At 39.3% G+C, this 12,646-nt stretch overlaps 1 protein-coding gene across 4 annotated transcripts in view; it reads left to right on the top strand.

Moving 5' to 3' along the window:
* RHOBTB1 (Rho related BTB domain containing 1) overlaps positions 1 to 12,646 on the top strand; it is a 131,528-nt gene that overhangs the window by 43,520 nt on the left and 75,362 nt on the right. Inside the window, exon 1 of one of the 4 annotated variants that reach the window (XM_030941057.1) lies at positions 12,528 to 12,640. The exons of 2 other annotated variants lie outside the window; for them this stretch is intronic. The gene's annotated coding sequence lies outside the window, so the exon portion shown is untranslated. Of the gene's footprint in view, positions 1 to 12,527; positions 12,641 to 12,646 lie in introns of those variants that run through there. One more of the 4 variants, XM_030941064.1, reaches the window with a different exon arrangement.

Genomic DNA, 12,646 nt, shown 5'->3' with positions numbered 1-12,646 from the left:
GTATGATGCTGACAGTCATATAAAAGTACAGAACATATTAGTACAATTATGAACAGCACATAGTATTTGGTAATGATAACAAGGGACTCTATTACTGGTTTATGTGTTTACTATACTTTTTGTCGTTACTTTAGAGTGTGCTCCTGTTTATACATATTTTAAGTTAACTGTCAAACAGCCTTAGGCTGGTCTTTCCGGAGGTATTCCAGAAGAAGGCATTGTTATCATAGGAGAGGACAGCTCCATATATGTTATTGCCCCAGAAGACAAAATTGTTATAAATATAACAAAATGTTTAAATGAAAAATACTTCATCAACCATAACAGCACATTCTTAGTGTTCAAGAGAGTGATAATGTTCTTTTTTCAAGCTGTAAACAAGTTTGATGTACATATGGGTTCCTGTTTCCCTTACATTCAAACTCTGGACCCTTCTGAGTATCTGTAACTGACACATTGTAGACCACAAATTTAGACTAAGGGGAATGCTTTCTAATACTGAGTCAGCTGCCTCTCTGCTACCCTAATTACTCTGTTTTATAGTCACATTTTCCAGTGGGACAAAATGTGGAGGTGAAAGACAGTGATACTGATGATCCTGACCCTGTGTAAGCCTAGGCTAATGTGTGTGTGTGTGTTCTAGATTTTAACAAAAAAAAGTCTAAAAAATAACAAAATGAAAATAAAACACTTAAAAAAATTGAAACAGGTTATACAATAAGGATATAAAGAAGATATTTTTGTACAGCTCTACAATGTGTTTGTATTTTAAGCCAAATGTTATTGTAAAATAGCCAAAAGGTTTTTAAAAAATTACGTTTGCAAAATAAAAAAGTTATAGTAACCTAAGATTAATTTATTAATGAAGAAAGAAAAATATTATCTTATAAATATAGTGTAGCCTAAGAGTACAGTGCTTATAAAGTCTACAGGAATGTATAGTGATGTCATAGGCCTTCACATTCACCCACTATTTACTCACTGACTCACCCAGAACAACTTCCAGTCCTGCATGTTCCATTCCTAGTAAGTGCCCTATACGGGTGTATCATTTTTTTAACCTTTTATTCATATTTTTACTGTACCTTGTCTATGTTTAAATACACAAATACTGATCATTGTGTTGCAGTTGCCTACAGGATTCAATCCAGTAACATGTTGTACAGGTTTGTAGCCTAGAAACAATGGGCTCTACCACATAGCCTAGGTGTGTAGTAGCCTATGCCATGTAGGTTTCTGTAAGCACACTGTATGATGTTTGCACAATGATGAAATTGCCTAAGGACATGTTTCTCAGAATCTTTCCCTGTTGTTAAGGGATACATGACTGTATTACCAGACTATTAACAAATGAGGCCCACTGTAATACTTTTGCAGAATACCACATGATAGTAGTTCAATGTGTTTAGTGAGAAAATTAATGACCAAAAGTTGTTATAAATGTAACAAAATGTTTAAATGAAAAATACTTCATCAATCAGGATAGTCCATCCTTAGTGTTCAAGATAGTGATTATGTTCTTTTTTCAAGCTGTAAACAAGTTTGGTGCACATATGGGTTCCTGTTTCCCTTTCATTCAAACTCTGAACCCTTTTGAGTATCTGTAACTGACACATTGTAGACTACAAATTTAGACTAAGGAAATGCTTTCTTAACACTGAGTCAGCTGCCTCTCTGCTATCCTAATTGCTCTGTTTTATAATCAGCATTGCTGGTACATAGTAGTCTGGCAATTTAAATGGAAGTATTTGTGCTGTGTATTGATAGCTGGCAACTCTCTGTGGTTTGGGATAGCTCAGGACAGATACTCCTTGAATAATTACCCTGCTCAATCAGAAGGAAGCATTCTTGTTATGTTGCTGTGCATGATTGATCCATGTCTGTACAGCGTTTTTTTGTTATTTACTATGATGTTCACAAAGTGTTACAAAGTGTTCACAAAGTGTTCTGTTAACATGTGAATTGATTTGCAGTATTTTAAAACCATAAAGAAGGTTCCCTTGTTGGCCAGGTGCGGTGGCTCACACCTGTAATCCCAGCACTTTGGGAGGTCGAGGCAGGTGGATCACGAGGTCAGGAGTTCAAGATCAGCCTGGCCAACATGGTGAAACCCCGTCTCTACTAAAAATACAAAAATTATCCGGGAGTGGTGGCACACGCCTATAATCCCAGCCACTCAGGAGGCTGAGGCAGGAGAATCGCTTGAACCCAGGAAGCAGAGGTTGCTGTGAGCAGAGATGGCGCCACTGCACTCCAGCCTGGGCAACAGAACGAGACTACATCGAAAAAAAGGAAAGGAAAGGAAAAAGGAAAGGAAAAGGTTCCCCTTGTCAAATAAGTATGGGCAGCTCAAGGTGGACTATTTCCCTCTTATAAATGCATAATTTACTTTCAAATATAAATGCCCTGAGAACTCGTATTAAAAATTATAATTTTCTTTAAGAAGATGATAGGCCGGGCGCGGTGGCTCACACCTGTAATCCCAGCACTTTGGGTAGCTGAGGCGGGCGGATCACGAGGTCAGGAGATTGAGACCATCCTGGCTAACATGGTGAAACCCTGTCCTTACTAAAAAAAACACAAAAAATTAGCCGGGCATGGTGGCGGGCGCCTGTAGTCCCAGCTACTCGGGAGGCAGAGGCAGGAGAATGGCATGAACCCGGGAGGTGGAGCTTGCAGTGAGCCAATATGGCGCCACTGCACTCCAGCCTGAGCAACAGAGTGAGACTGTTTCAAAAAAAAAAGGGGGGGGGGGGATTAAATGTGAACTATTTCAGAAACTTGACCATTTATGTTAAAAACTAAAAGACTATTTCCATTTTTTTAATAGTTTCACTCGGGGCTGGTACAACGGCACATACTTTGGGAAATACTACTTGACCAACTTATCTCCTTTTGTTTATTAAATTCACTATTTGGATAATTTCAAAAATGATTTTGTCACCTTTCCTTCCATCCAAGTTTTCTCCTCTCTCTCATCCCTTTTTTCAAGTAGGTTTCCAGCTTTAACAAATAAGAATACACGACACCACTGACGTTTGAATTTTAAACAAACTGAATAATCTCTTGGTACAAGTATGTCCCAAATATTGCATGGGATATTTGAATGTAACTGGGTGTCCTCTATTTTATCTGGCAACCCTAAACCCAAGGCAAATGATAGCCATCAGTGAGTAAACAATGAAACTGTCAGTTTAATTTAATAAGAAGAACATGGAAAGAATTCATTCAGTGCTCATTGAACATGTTTTTAAATATTTCCAAATTAAAAATATAAAGCCTTTTTGAGAGTGCTATGTCTTCTATATTTTTATAATAATTTCAACATGAGGAGTGTAATAACCCTGGTGCTCTGGTCTGCCATAAACTCTTTTACTCCACTCAGAGCACTTTCATTTTACAGAGGAGGAAACTGGACTCAGAGAAGTGACTTGACTTGCCCAAGGAAATTCTCCCACAGGAGCTGATCGCTGCCAGGCTTGAGGCGTTTTCTACTTTCAAACCAATGGTCTGGATTCTCACCAGGCTAATGTTCATTGTATTTGTAGAGCCAAATAAATAAATAATAAATAAAACTACACACACACACACACACACACACACACACACACTTTTAAAAAAGGTAATGGTTATAATTAGCCAAGTTTACCATTTTAATTGATTAAACCACAATAACATGGAATAGAGTTAAAATAAATTTAAAGCTTAAAATTATACTGGATATAACTTAATGTTTCTTTTAACAGGGCATTTTATTATCTCTCAATATCTCAGTCCCTCATTAATGTGTAGGAGGAAAGAGTATAAACTGAAAGTGAATTTCAAAGGGTTTTTCATGTCTCTGTGTTTCTATTTATGAACTATTGTTCAGGATATATATGCTTTGTTTTCATCATTAGCCACCTCAACTGTTTGATTGAGAAGAAACATCAAGCCCAGAAATATTACAGTATAAACAAGATACTGTTATTACTCTAGACTACACTGTTATCACTGTAATAACAGTATACTGTGCACTGTAATTACAGTATAAACAATAATGCTTATAAGAGCAACAGGTGTGATAGATTTCTTTCTATAGAGAGCAGAACTCCTTATCTTCACAGTACATGGCGTATCACCTCTGTTATTAAAAAGAGGAATTGTTTGGATTGAGGTATTGAAAACTGTTAAAACAAAAGTCGCTTAGGCACTACTTTTTATTTCCTAGGAGTGTCTCATTTCGTATTCATCCTACACAAATGCCACTGTTTCTTCAGGTGCCATGTAACTTCAGAGAAAGGCATGAGAGAAGCAGGGCCTTCAGCAAAGATATGGGATTGGCCAAGAATTAAGAAGGAAGGAGCCTCACTTTAGAACTAATGGGGTCTTGTGTGTATGGCTTATTACCCCACTGGATAGATATGGATATTTAAACATCGAGAAATCTTTATTCTCTACTGAATAGTTGAGAATAAATGATACACTCACGAGGAGGCTAGCCTTACCCATGTTGTCCATATATTTAAATCAAATTTTATAATAACTCCATCTGTTGAAATGGGCTGTGTGTTTTTCCGCATGACTCTCCCATTTTATCTCATCAACCCGACCTTGCTGGCACAAGGTACAATCACTGTAGTATCCCGCTTGTTTCATCAGGAAGTGGAGCAATAGTTTAATTTGTTAAGGAAATAGCAAGGAATGAACTAAAGATTGCATTTTGTATTTTTCTACAAATTGTGTTTTCTTTGAATTCGTGCTTATGAGGGCATATCGCTTATCGACACCTGATCCACAAGTATCAGCTGCTTGTCAAGGACTCCGAGACTCCTGAAGTTGTCACCTCATAGAGATCAGTTCTCTTCAACTCTACTCAACCTTTAATCTACATGAAACTTTGGATATATAAAATACTAAAGTAGTTTACCTGAGTTTGATATCAGAATTGAAGATGAACTGTAGCCCATTAGTCTTTCAAGTACACAGGGTGACGTCATGCATTGTAATCAGCAGTACTTTGAATGAATAAGGAAGGGTAAATATGAAATGCTAATTATATGAAGGTAGAATATTTCTCAGTAGTACCCACTTTAAGATGAATAATAACTTTCTAAGTATTTGACCTGTGGCAAGTGACTTGCTCTTTTTGATCCTCGGCTTCCTCATCTGTAAAATGGGGATAATAGTGGTGCCTTCTTCATTAAGTCATTGTGAGGAGTTAATGAAAGTGAGTGTAAAAGCATTTGGCTCCATCCCCAACACATAGTGGGTACTTACTAAGTGCTAATTAGTATTATTACAGCTTAAAAAGACAGGTGGCGATCTTGGTGTTTAATATTATCATGCACACTAGTCCCATACTTGTTTATGACACTGTAATCTTTGTGAAACATTTTTTATGATCTCAAAGTGCCTTTTCATGGGTGATCAGTGTTCACAGTGATCACAGTAGAACAGATAACACTATAAAAGACAGTTTTAAAATTCCAGCTTTAAAATTCCAGCTTTGTCATAAATCATACAGATGGCCTTTATATATGAGTGATTAGAAGAAATTATAACTAAGGTGTCTTATAAAAGTTTTATCATTTACCATTCTCTTTTGGGGGGCAGGGGTGATGACAGAGTCTCCCTCTGTTGCCCAGGCTGGAGTGCAGTGGCATGATCTCAGCTCACTGCAACCTCTGCCTCCTGGGTTCAAGCGATTCTCCTGCCTCAGCCTCCTGAGTAACTGGAATTACAGGCGCCCACCACCATGCCCAGCTAATTTTTTGTATTTTTAGTAGAGACGGGGTTTCACCATCTTGACCAGGCTGGTCTCAAATTCCTGACCTCAGGCAATCTGCCCGCCTCGGCCTCCCAAATCATTTACTATTATTAACAACCATTGACTCTGCACTTTCCTGCCCAAAGTGCCATTCAAGGCACCATGGGGATGGAGAAGCAACGAAGCTTCCGTGCCTCTCACCAAATCTTCAAGCTCCTGTAAGATTGATACCGTGACAGGATGTGAGCCTTAGCCCCTGATCCCTGGAGTCATCGGCTTATGTTTACAAGCTAAGTGATTGTGCATCTTCGATGCTGATCCTTAAGTGTTTAATGGCTTATGTCACCCACATGTGATACTGTTAACTACTTGACCATAAAGGGGGAGTTTACCAAATGATAAATTTTGGTCATATGAAATATTAAAGTAGGCATAAATATTTACAGAGCTAAGGAGACTCTGAAATTGTGTGCAGAGACAAGAATATTATTGAGTCCAGCGTAAGAAGTGAGGTCATCTTTGCTTTTAGATTAGGAACCATTATGAAAGGAGGAGTGGTGCCAATTAAGGAAAGCCTCACAATTCAGCTTCTTTCCAGGAACTGATGGTAGGTCTCCTTCCAGGACACTGGTGTTTCTAAAGCACTTGTATTCCTTTTGAAGTGGTATCTATATATACAGTTTGGTGGAAGCTTTTATGTATAATACTTAGAGTCAGCATTTGGGGAGGGAGGAGTTGGGGGAATGATACAGTTGCTATATTATTAACTTTTGGCACTCCCAAATCAAATGATACCCTATGCTGCACAGCATTGTTTAAGGGGCCTCATAATGAGCCCATTTTTACACTTATGAGTAGGTGTAGAGCTTTACATCTTACAAAACATTTTCCACAAACATTATTTCATTTAGCCCTCTTAACGACTTTTTGGAAAGTTATTATTCTTGTCCCCACTTGATACATGGAACTCTGCGGTGCAGTGGGTTAAGGAAATAGCACAGAATTATGTCCTAGTTAGTGAGATGGCCAAAATACAATTCCGTTTTCTTTCTCTTTGTGCTACCCTCTGATCCCTTTAATCTGTGTTTCATTTTTGGTTTTTTAAACTTGTTTCATAAAAAGAAACAGTTATATGAAACAGGTGGTCAGTCAAGATAGCCTTAAACATGCTATGACACATAAATGTAATTTATTTTTAATTAGGTAAAGTTGAAATCTAGCATTAACGCCTTTTGTAATATTAAGAATGTAGTTCATGAAATAAATTTCTCTCTCAAATGTAGATTTTTTCCAGTACAAAATCATATTTTTGCTTATTAAAAAGTCAAAGATACACATTATATATTAAACTGTTGTCTTTTTCTTTTCTGGAGTTGTGACATACACGTTTTTCAATCTGCTATGCCATGCCTAAACAAAGTCAGACAGATGACCATGAAAACTGTTTGCTACCTCCTCTTGTGCATGTTAAGTTAGACCAATGGAACACCATCTTGGTAGGATAAATTTTGACAGAAAGACTGTAGTTAGAGTTGCAGAATTTGCAAAATCACATTTTTACCAAGATCACCCTACCCCAACAGAAAACCTAATGAATGAATCCACACAGAAAGGACTTTAGGCAAACCCACACAAATAATTTAACATGCTATAAGAAAAGGATACCTTTTGGTCTATTTTCAGTACATAGCCTGCATTTCATTGGTGCCCAGTAAAATAGAAACTGCAATGGAAAAGACACTTTGTCTTCATAGAACTAACAATGAAAAGTGCACAGTAACTAATGCTTCTGTCTTTAAATGGGTAATGTAGGAAATGCCAAGAATAGATCCATTAGGTTAACCTGAGTATTCATGTATAAATCTGTTTCCAAAATTATGCTTTTTTTAAAAAAAAAGAAAAAAAAAGGAAGCTTCTCCTGGAAACCACATCAATACCAACAGTCATAACCGGACTGCAAACCTAAGAGTTAATGTCCACCTGTAGCTTTTAGGGAACAGACATCACTTTTTAGTTGATTCCCGCAACCAAAACTTGCTCTGACATCCCCCACAACAGTGGGAAGACAATAGGAGCTTTAGAGATCTGAAGAGTTGGTCTGAGTAATACCTGAAATAATTCCCAAGTAGTCAAAATCCTGCAGAGCTGGGCCACTCAGACTGAAGGGTTTTTCACTTTTACCCAAGTGCAAAAACTATGAACACACAGATTAGTTCAAAGACAGCCTGTGGTATTTGGGACAGAAAGGGTTAGTGATGGTAGGTTACGCCATGATGTTGACATATCCATGACATGAAAGCTGGGGAAGGGACCCTAGATGGAAGGCTGGACATCATCTTGTTTGAGACTAGTCTGACTCAGAAGCGCCTTGGAGAAGTATATACTTTAACAGGAATACTAGAGTGACTGAACGCAATAAGGTATTTTAGGAGAAACAGGTCCCAGGAGGTCAAGTCATTTTCCTTATGACCCATCAATACTTAGCATTAATGAAGAGCCTCAGAACAGTCAGTCTTTCCTGTTTGTCATCACTAGCTGGAGCCCAGCAGCCTATTAGGCCCGTGCTGTCCAGACTGACCTCATTGCTAGAAGCTAACATGTAAAATGATTTGTACAAGGCAGTTGCCACTAAACCACTGCTAAAGGCCAGTGCCCAGCCTTCTTATTCTCCTCTGTAGTCTAGAAGCATTTCCTTAAAAGTCAGAAAATCCATAAGCATGAGCAGCATAAATATGTCACCAGCAGAGCAGACATAAATATGTCTTCCTCTTTAGGGTGCCAAAAAGTTGTCGGGTGTTGTTAAAGCCACTGGCTTAACTGCAGAAATCTACTCCAACAACTGTTTCTCAATATACCTTTCTACCAAACACTTACTCTTTAAAATGGGGCCATACATGAGCTTATTCTCTTTTTATGCTTCAAACCCCTATTAGTACTAGTCCCCAAAATTTCTCTGTAACACCTGGAACTCATCATCCAGGATAATTTCTTGTAAATAGCCAATGACAGCATCACATGCTGCATCCAGAGCAGAGAGATGGACAGCATGAATCTCTCTTCTTAGGTTAGCCCTGATTGAACAAAGCCACTGCTGTGTCCAGCTGCTTTGGCCCAAGGAGGCATCTGCACCTGTCACAAGGCTCAGCTTCGGCTACACATGGCTAAGGTCTCCCTGTTTCTTACCAACCATTGAAATGCAGTCTTATAAAATAAACCTGAAAAGACCCTTTCTATAGGAGTTTTATGTAAGTACTTCTCTTACCTAAGAATGTTCTTGATAAAATTGATGGCAATAGAAATGTTGAACAATACATTTGAGTTGAAAATAGCGTTCCCTTGGGATGGTAGTACTTAATTTGCAATTTGAAAATTCTACCACCCCAGAATGTATTTTTTAAAACTCTTAAAAACTCAACAGTAAAAAGACAGACAATCCAATTATAAAATAGGCAAAAGACTTGAGCAGATATTTCAGCAAAGAGGAGATAAGAATGGCAAAAAAAGGCCAATGAAAATATATTCAACATTATTATTCATTGGGAGAATGCAAATTAAAACTACAATGAGTTGTCTCTGCACAACTACTACAACAAGTGAAACTTTGTAAAAAATGATGACAACACAAATGTTACTGAGGATGTGGAGATCTCTCATACATTACTGGTGGAAATCTGAACGGTGCAGACATTCTGGAAAATGGTTCAGCAGTTTTTTATTTAGCATGTGACCTAGCAATTGCATTATTCAGTATTCATCCCACAGAAATAAAAACTTATGCTCATACAAAACCTATACACAAATGTTTATGGAAGTGTTTTTCATAATATTAATAGCAAAATACTGGGAACTACTCAAATATCCTTCAGTGGGTGAATGGATAAACAGACTCTGGTACATCTATGCAATAAAACTTTATTCAGCAATAATAAGGAATGAACTACTGATATGTTCAACACCGTGGATGAAACTCAAGAGCATTATGCTTAGAAAAAAAAAAGTAAATCTCAAAACATTACATACTTACATTCCCATTAATATAACAGTCTCACAATAAAAAAGCTCTAGAGATGGAGAACAGATTTATGGTTGGGGGTGCAAATATAAAGAGGTAGTATGAGAGGATTCTTTTGTGATAGTGGAACAATTCTATGTCTAGATTGTGGGATTTTTTTTTAATCCTATGACTTTGATAAAATGGTTGCCATAAAAGCTAGTCTAAAGTTTTTAAGGCACCTTTGTGCGATAGAAACATGAAAGTGTTTAAATACACAATATTGTTTTAATTCCACTTAGGTACCATTTTTTATGTTTACTTAAAGGGAATGGTACTGATTCTATCAGCAAGCAATGATTTTAGTATACAAAAATTGATAGTTTCATGGAAATAACAAGAGCAGGGATACACTCATGGCAGTGATTACAGGCGTTATTTGCTATGATTCCCTTTCTCTCTTCTCCTATTGGCAAAATACAGTCTGTACTACTTGCTGCATTTTCTCCAACTTTTCCAGTCGGAGGTTTTATACGTAAAGTTTGGGGCTGCATAGTACCATGTGGCAGCATCTTTCTCTGATCACTGCCCTTGTTTGGAAGGACTTCCTAGAACAACGACTTTTACTCTGCTGTTTCTGAATTACTGTTGATACCAACTTATTTTCTTGAAAGTGCTTCCAGTTTCCCTCAGGTCTAGGCATTCAACTAGGTAATTCCAAGATGGCTGACTTTCTTTATCCCCTTTAGAAGAAACATCTTTTGGAAGCCTGTGAGCCTTGGTGTGCCCTGGGGGTGGAGGTCAAGAGCTGAAGGGTACCCTACCAGGTGGGGTCTTTGTGTGTCTTTCTGGTATAGGCGCCTGCCTATTATTTAAGAGAAGTATGACACTAAACTCTTTTTAATTTAGAACTGAGAAAATGGAAGAAACTGAGGAAAAGCAGGCTGTTAAAAAGCAGGTCAGTGATAAAATAAGACTTTGGCACAGACCACCCCAGGTGCAAATGCAACTGTCAAGACATCGGAAAACTAACTTCTCCATGCCTGTTACCTTGTCTGTAAAATAATTAGGATAATAATAGCATCTGCCTTGTCAGTTTTTGTGGGGATTACATGAGAAAATGTGTTTTAAGCCACCCAGCCCTGTATCTGCCACATATGGGGGCCGTGATACATGTTGATTCCCATTTCTTTTGAGTTTCTACCCTATTTTTTAGCTGCCAGGGCAGTTTGAAGAGAAATGGCTTGCAATGAAGAGGACTGACTGCTAGGAGTGAACAGGGTTAATTAACTTTCCCCAAGAAATTTGTACCTGAAAAGAATGTATTTTGATTAAGCCTTTCAAGATGGAGTCATTTTGCAAAATACTAAGGGAAGTCACTGTTTATTTATTTATTTTTTTCTGAGACTGAGTCTTGCTCTGTCACCCAGGCTGGAGTGCAGTGGTGCAATCTCGGCTCACTGCAACTTCCGCCTCCCAGGTTCAAGCGATTCTTCTGCCTCAGTCTCCCAAGTAGCTGAGACTACAGGCATGTGCCACCACACCCAGCTAATTTTTGTACTTTTAATAGAGACGGGGTTTCACCATATTGGCCAGGCTGGTCTCGAACTCCTGACCTTGTGATCCGCCCACCTCAGCCTCCCGAAGCACTGGGATTACAGGCGTGAGCCACTGCGCCCAGCTGGGAAGTCAGTTTTATGCCAAGTAAATGATCACCCACCTCTTGGATGTGTTCTTGGAGTAGACACCCGTGCTTGACTTTTCACTACCCTCTCTGGTATCAAAGACTAGGACCTTGGTAACTCCATTTTCAAAGATGCTGCCATGGGAATGGCTTAAACAAAGGAGGTTACCGGTGATACCTTTCCTCGTAAAAACATTGGATTCCACTATTTTCTGGGGTCTCTGGGGGATTCGGAGAGCACCAGGCAAGCCTTTGACTTCAAGAGAGTATAAACAAGCGAGGAAAAATAGAAATATCCACTGGACTGGAATTCACCTGGGAATCTTGGCCGTAGGGTAATTCATCAGGAAACTGAAGACGCTTTCCTGGAAGAAACCGAGGGACCGAGAAGTGTTTGCTTTTAGAATTTTTTAACGCATCCTGTTTTTGGGGGGATAAGCCAAAGAAGTAGCCCTTATAATAGGATGGACTCTTTTTCCCAGTCCTTCAGTATCTCAGGAACACATTACCTGAGAACTGGTGAGGCCAAGAATGACATTGTTTCCATCTTTGTATCCCCAGCTCTCTGCATACAGCCTACTCAATAAAGGTTTATTAAATGAATATATTCATTCCTCTGGGTAGCTGAACACAGTCATGTCTTTATTCCCCAGTGGTCTCTTTACAAGCTGGGAGTGATGGGTTTGTTAGGCATACTAATTTTAGCAGGCTGACTGAAAGCTCCCTGAGGGCAGGAACCCATTTGGTTGCTTTCATGTCACCTCTTTAGAGCTTGGCAAGACACCTGGCATCTTTTCACTCTATAAGCATTTATGTGAATGCATGAAAACTACCCCTGGTTCTGTCCTCAGAACTCACCGTCAGCCTGGGAGACAGAGCAGTTTCTGTGAGGCGGCATGGGCTGTCTGTGGAAGGCCACAGTCAATTTCACCTCCTCAGCCGTTTGCAGGAGGTTGTAAATCACCTCTGTACCCGGGTCGGGGTCAGCGGTGCGTCCCTACGCCCCCTGCGGGGACCCCTCCGGCCAAGTCGCAGAGGAAGGTAACCCAGAATGGAGGAGCCAGCCAGCACGTGCAGCCGCCCAGGGAGGAGGAGGCTGGGCTAACGCAGCCCTTAGTCAGCAGCTGGGCTCGGTTTTGAAACAAAAGCCAATGTCCTCCCTCGGAGTCCGCGGCCGGTCAGCTCCTAGGGGGAAGAAAGCCATGCTGCCCAGCCGGTTAGT

The sequence above is a fragment of the Rhinopithecus roxellana genome, chromosome 11, assembly GCF_007565055.1.
Source record: "Rhinopithecus roxellana isolate Shanxi Qingling chromosome 11, ASM756505v1, whole genome shotgun sequence".
In the NCBI taxonomy this organism is placed as follows: domain Eukaryota; kingdom Metazoa; phylum Chordata; class Mammalia; order Primates; family Cercopithecidae; genus Rhinopithecus; species Rhinopithecus roxellana.
This window is presented reverse-complemented; position numbering and strand designations above follow the sequence as displayed.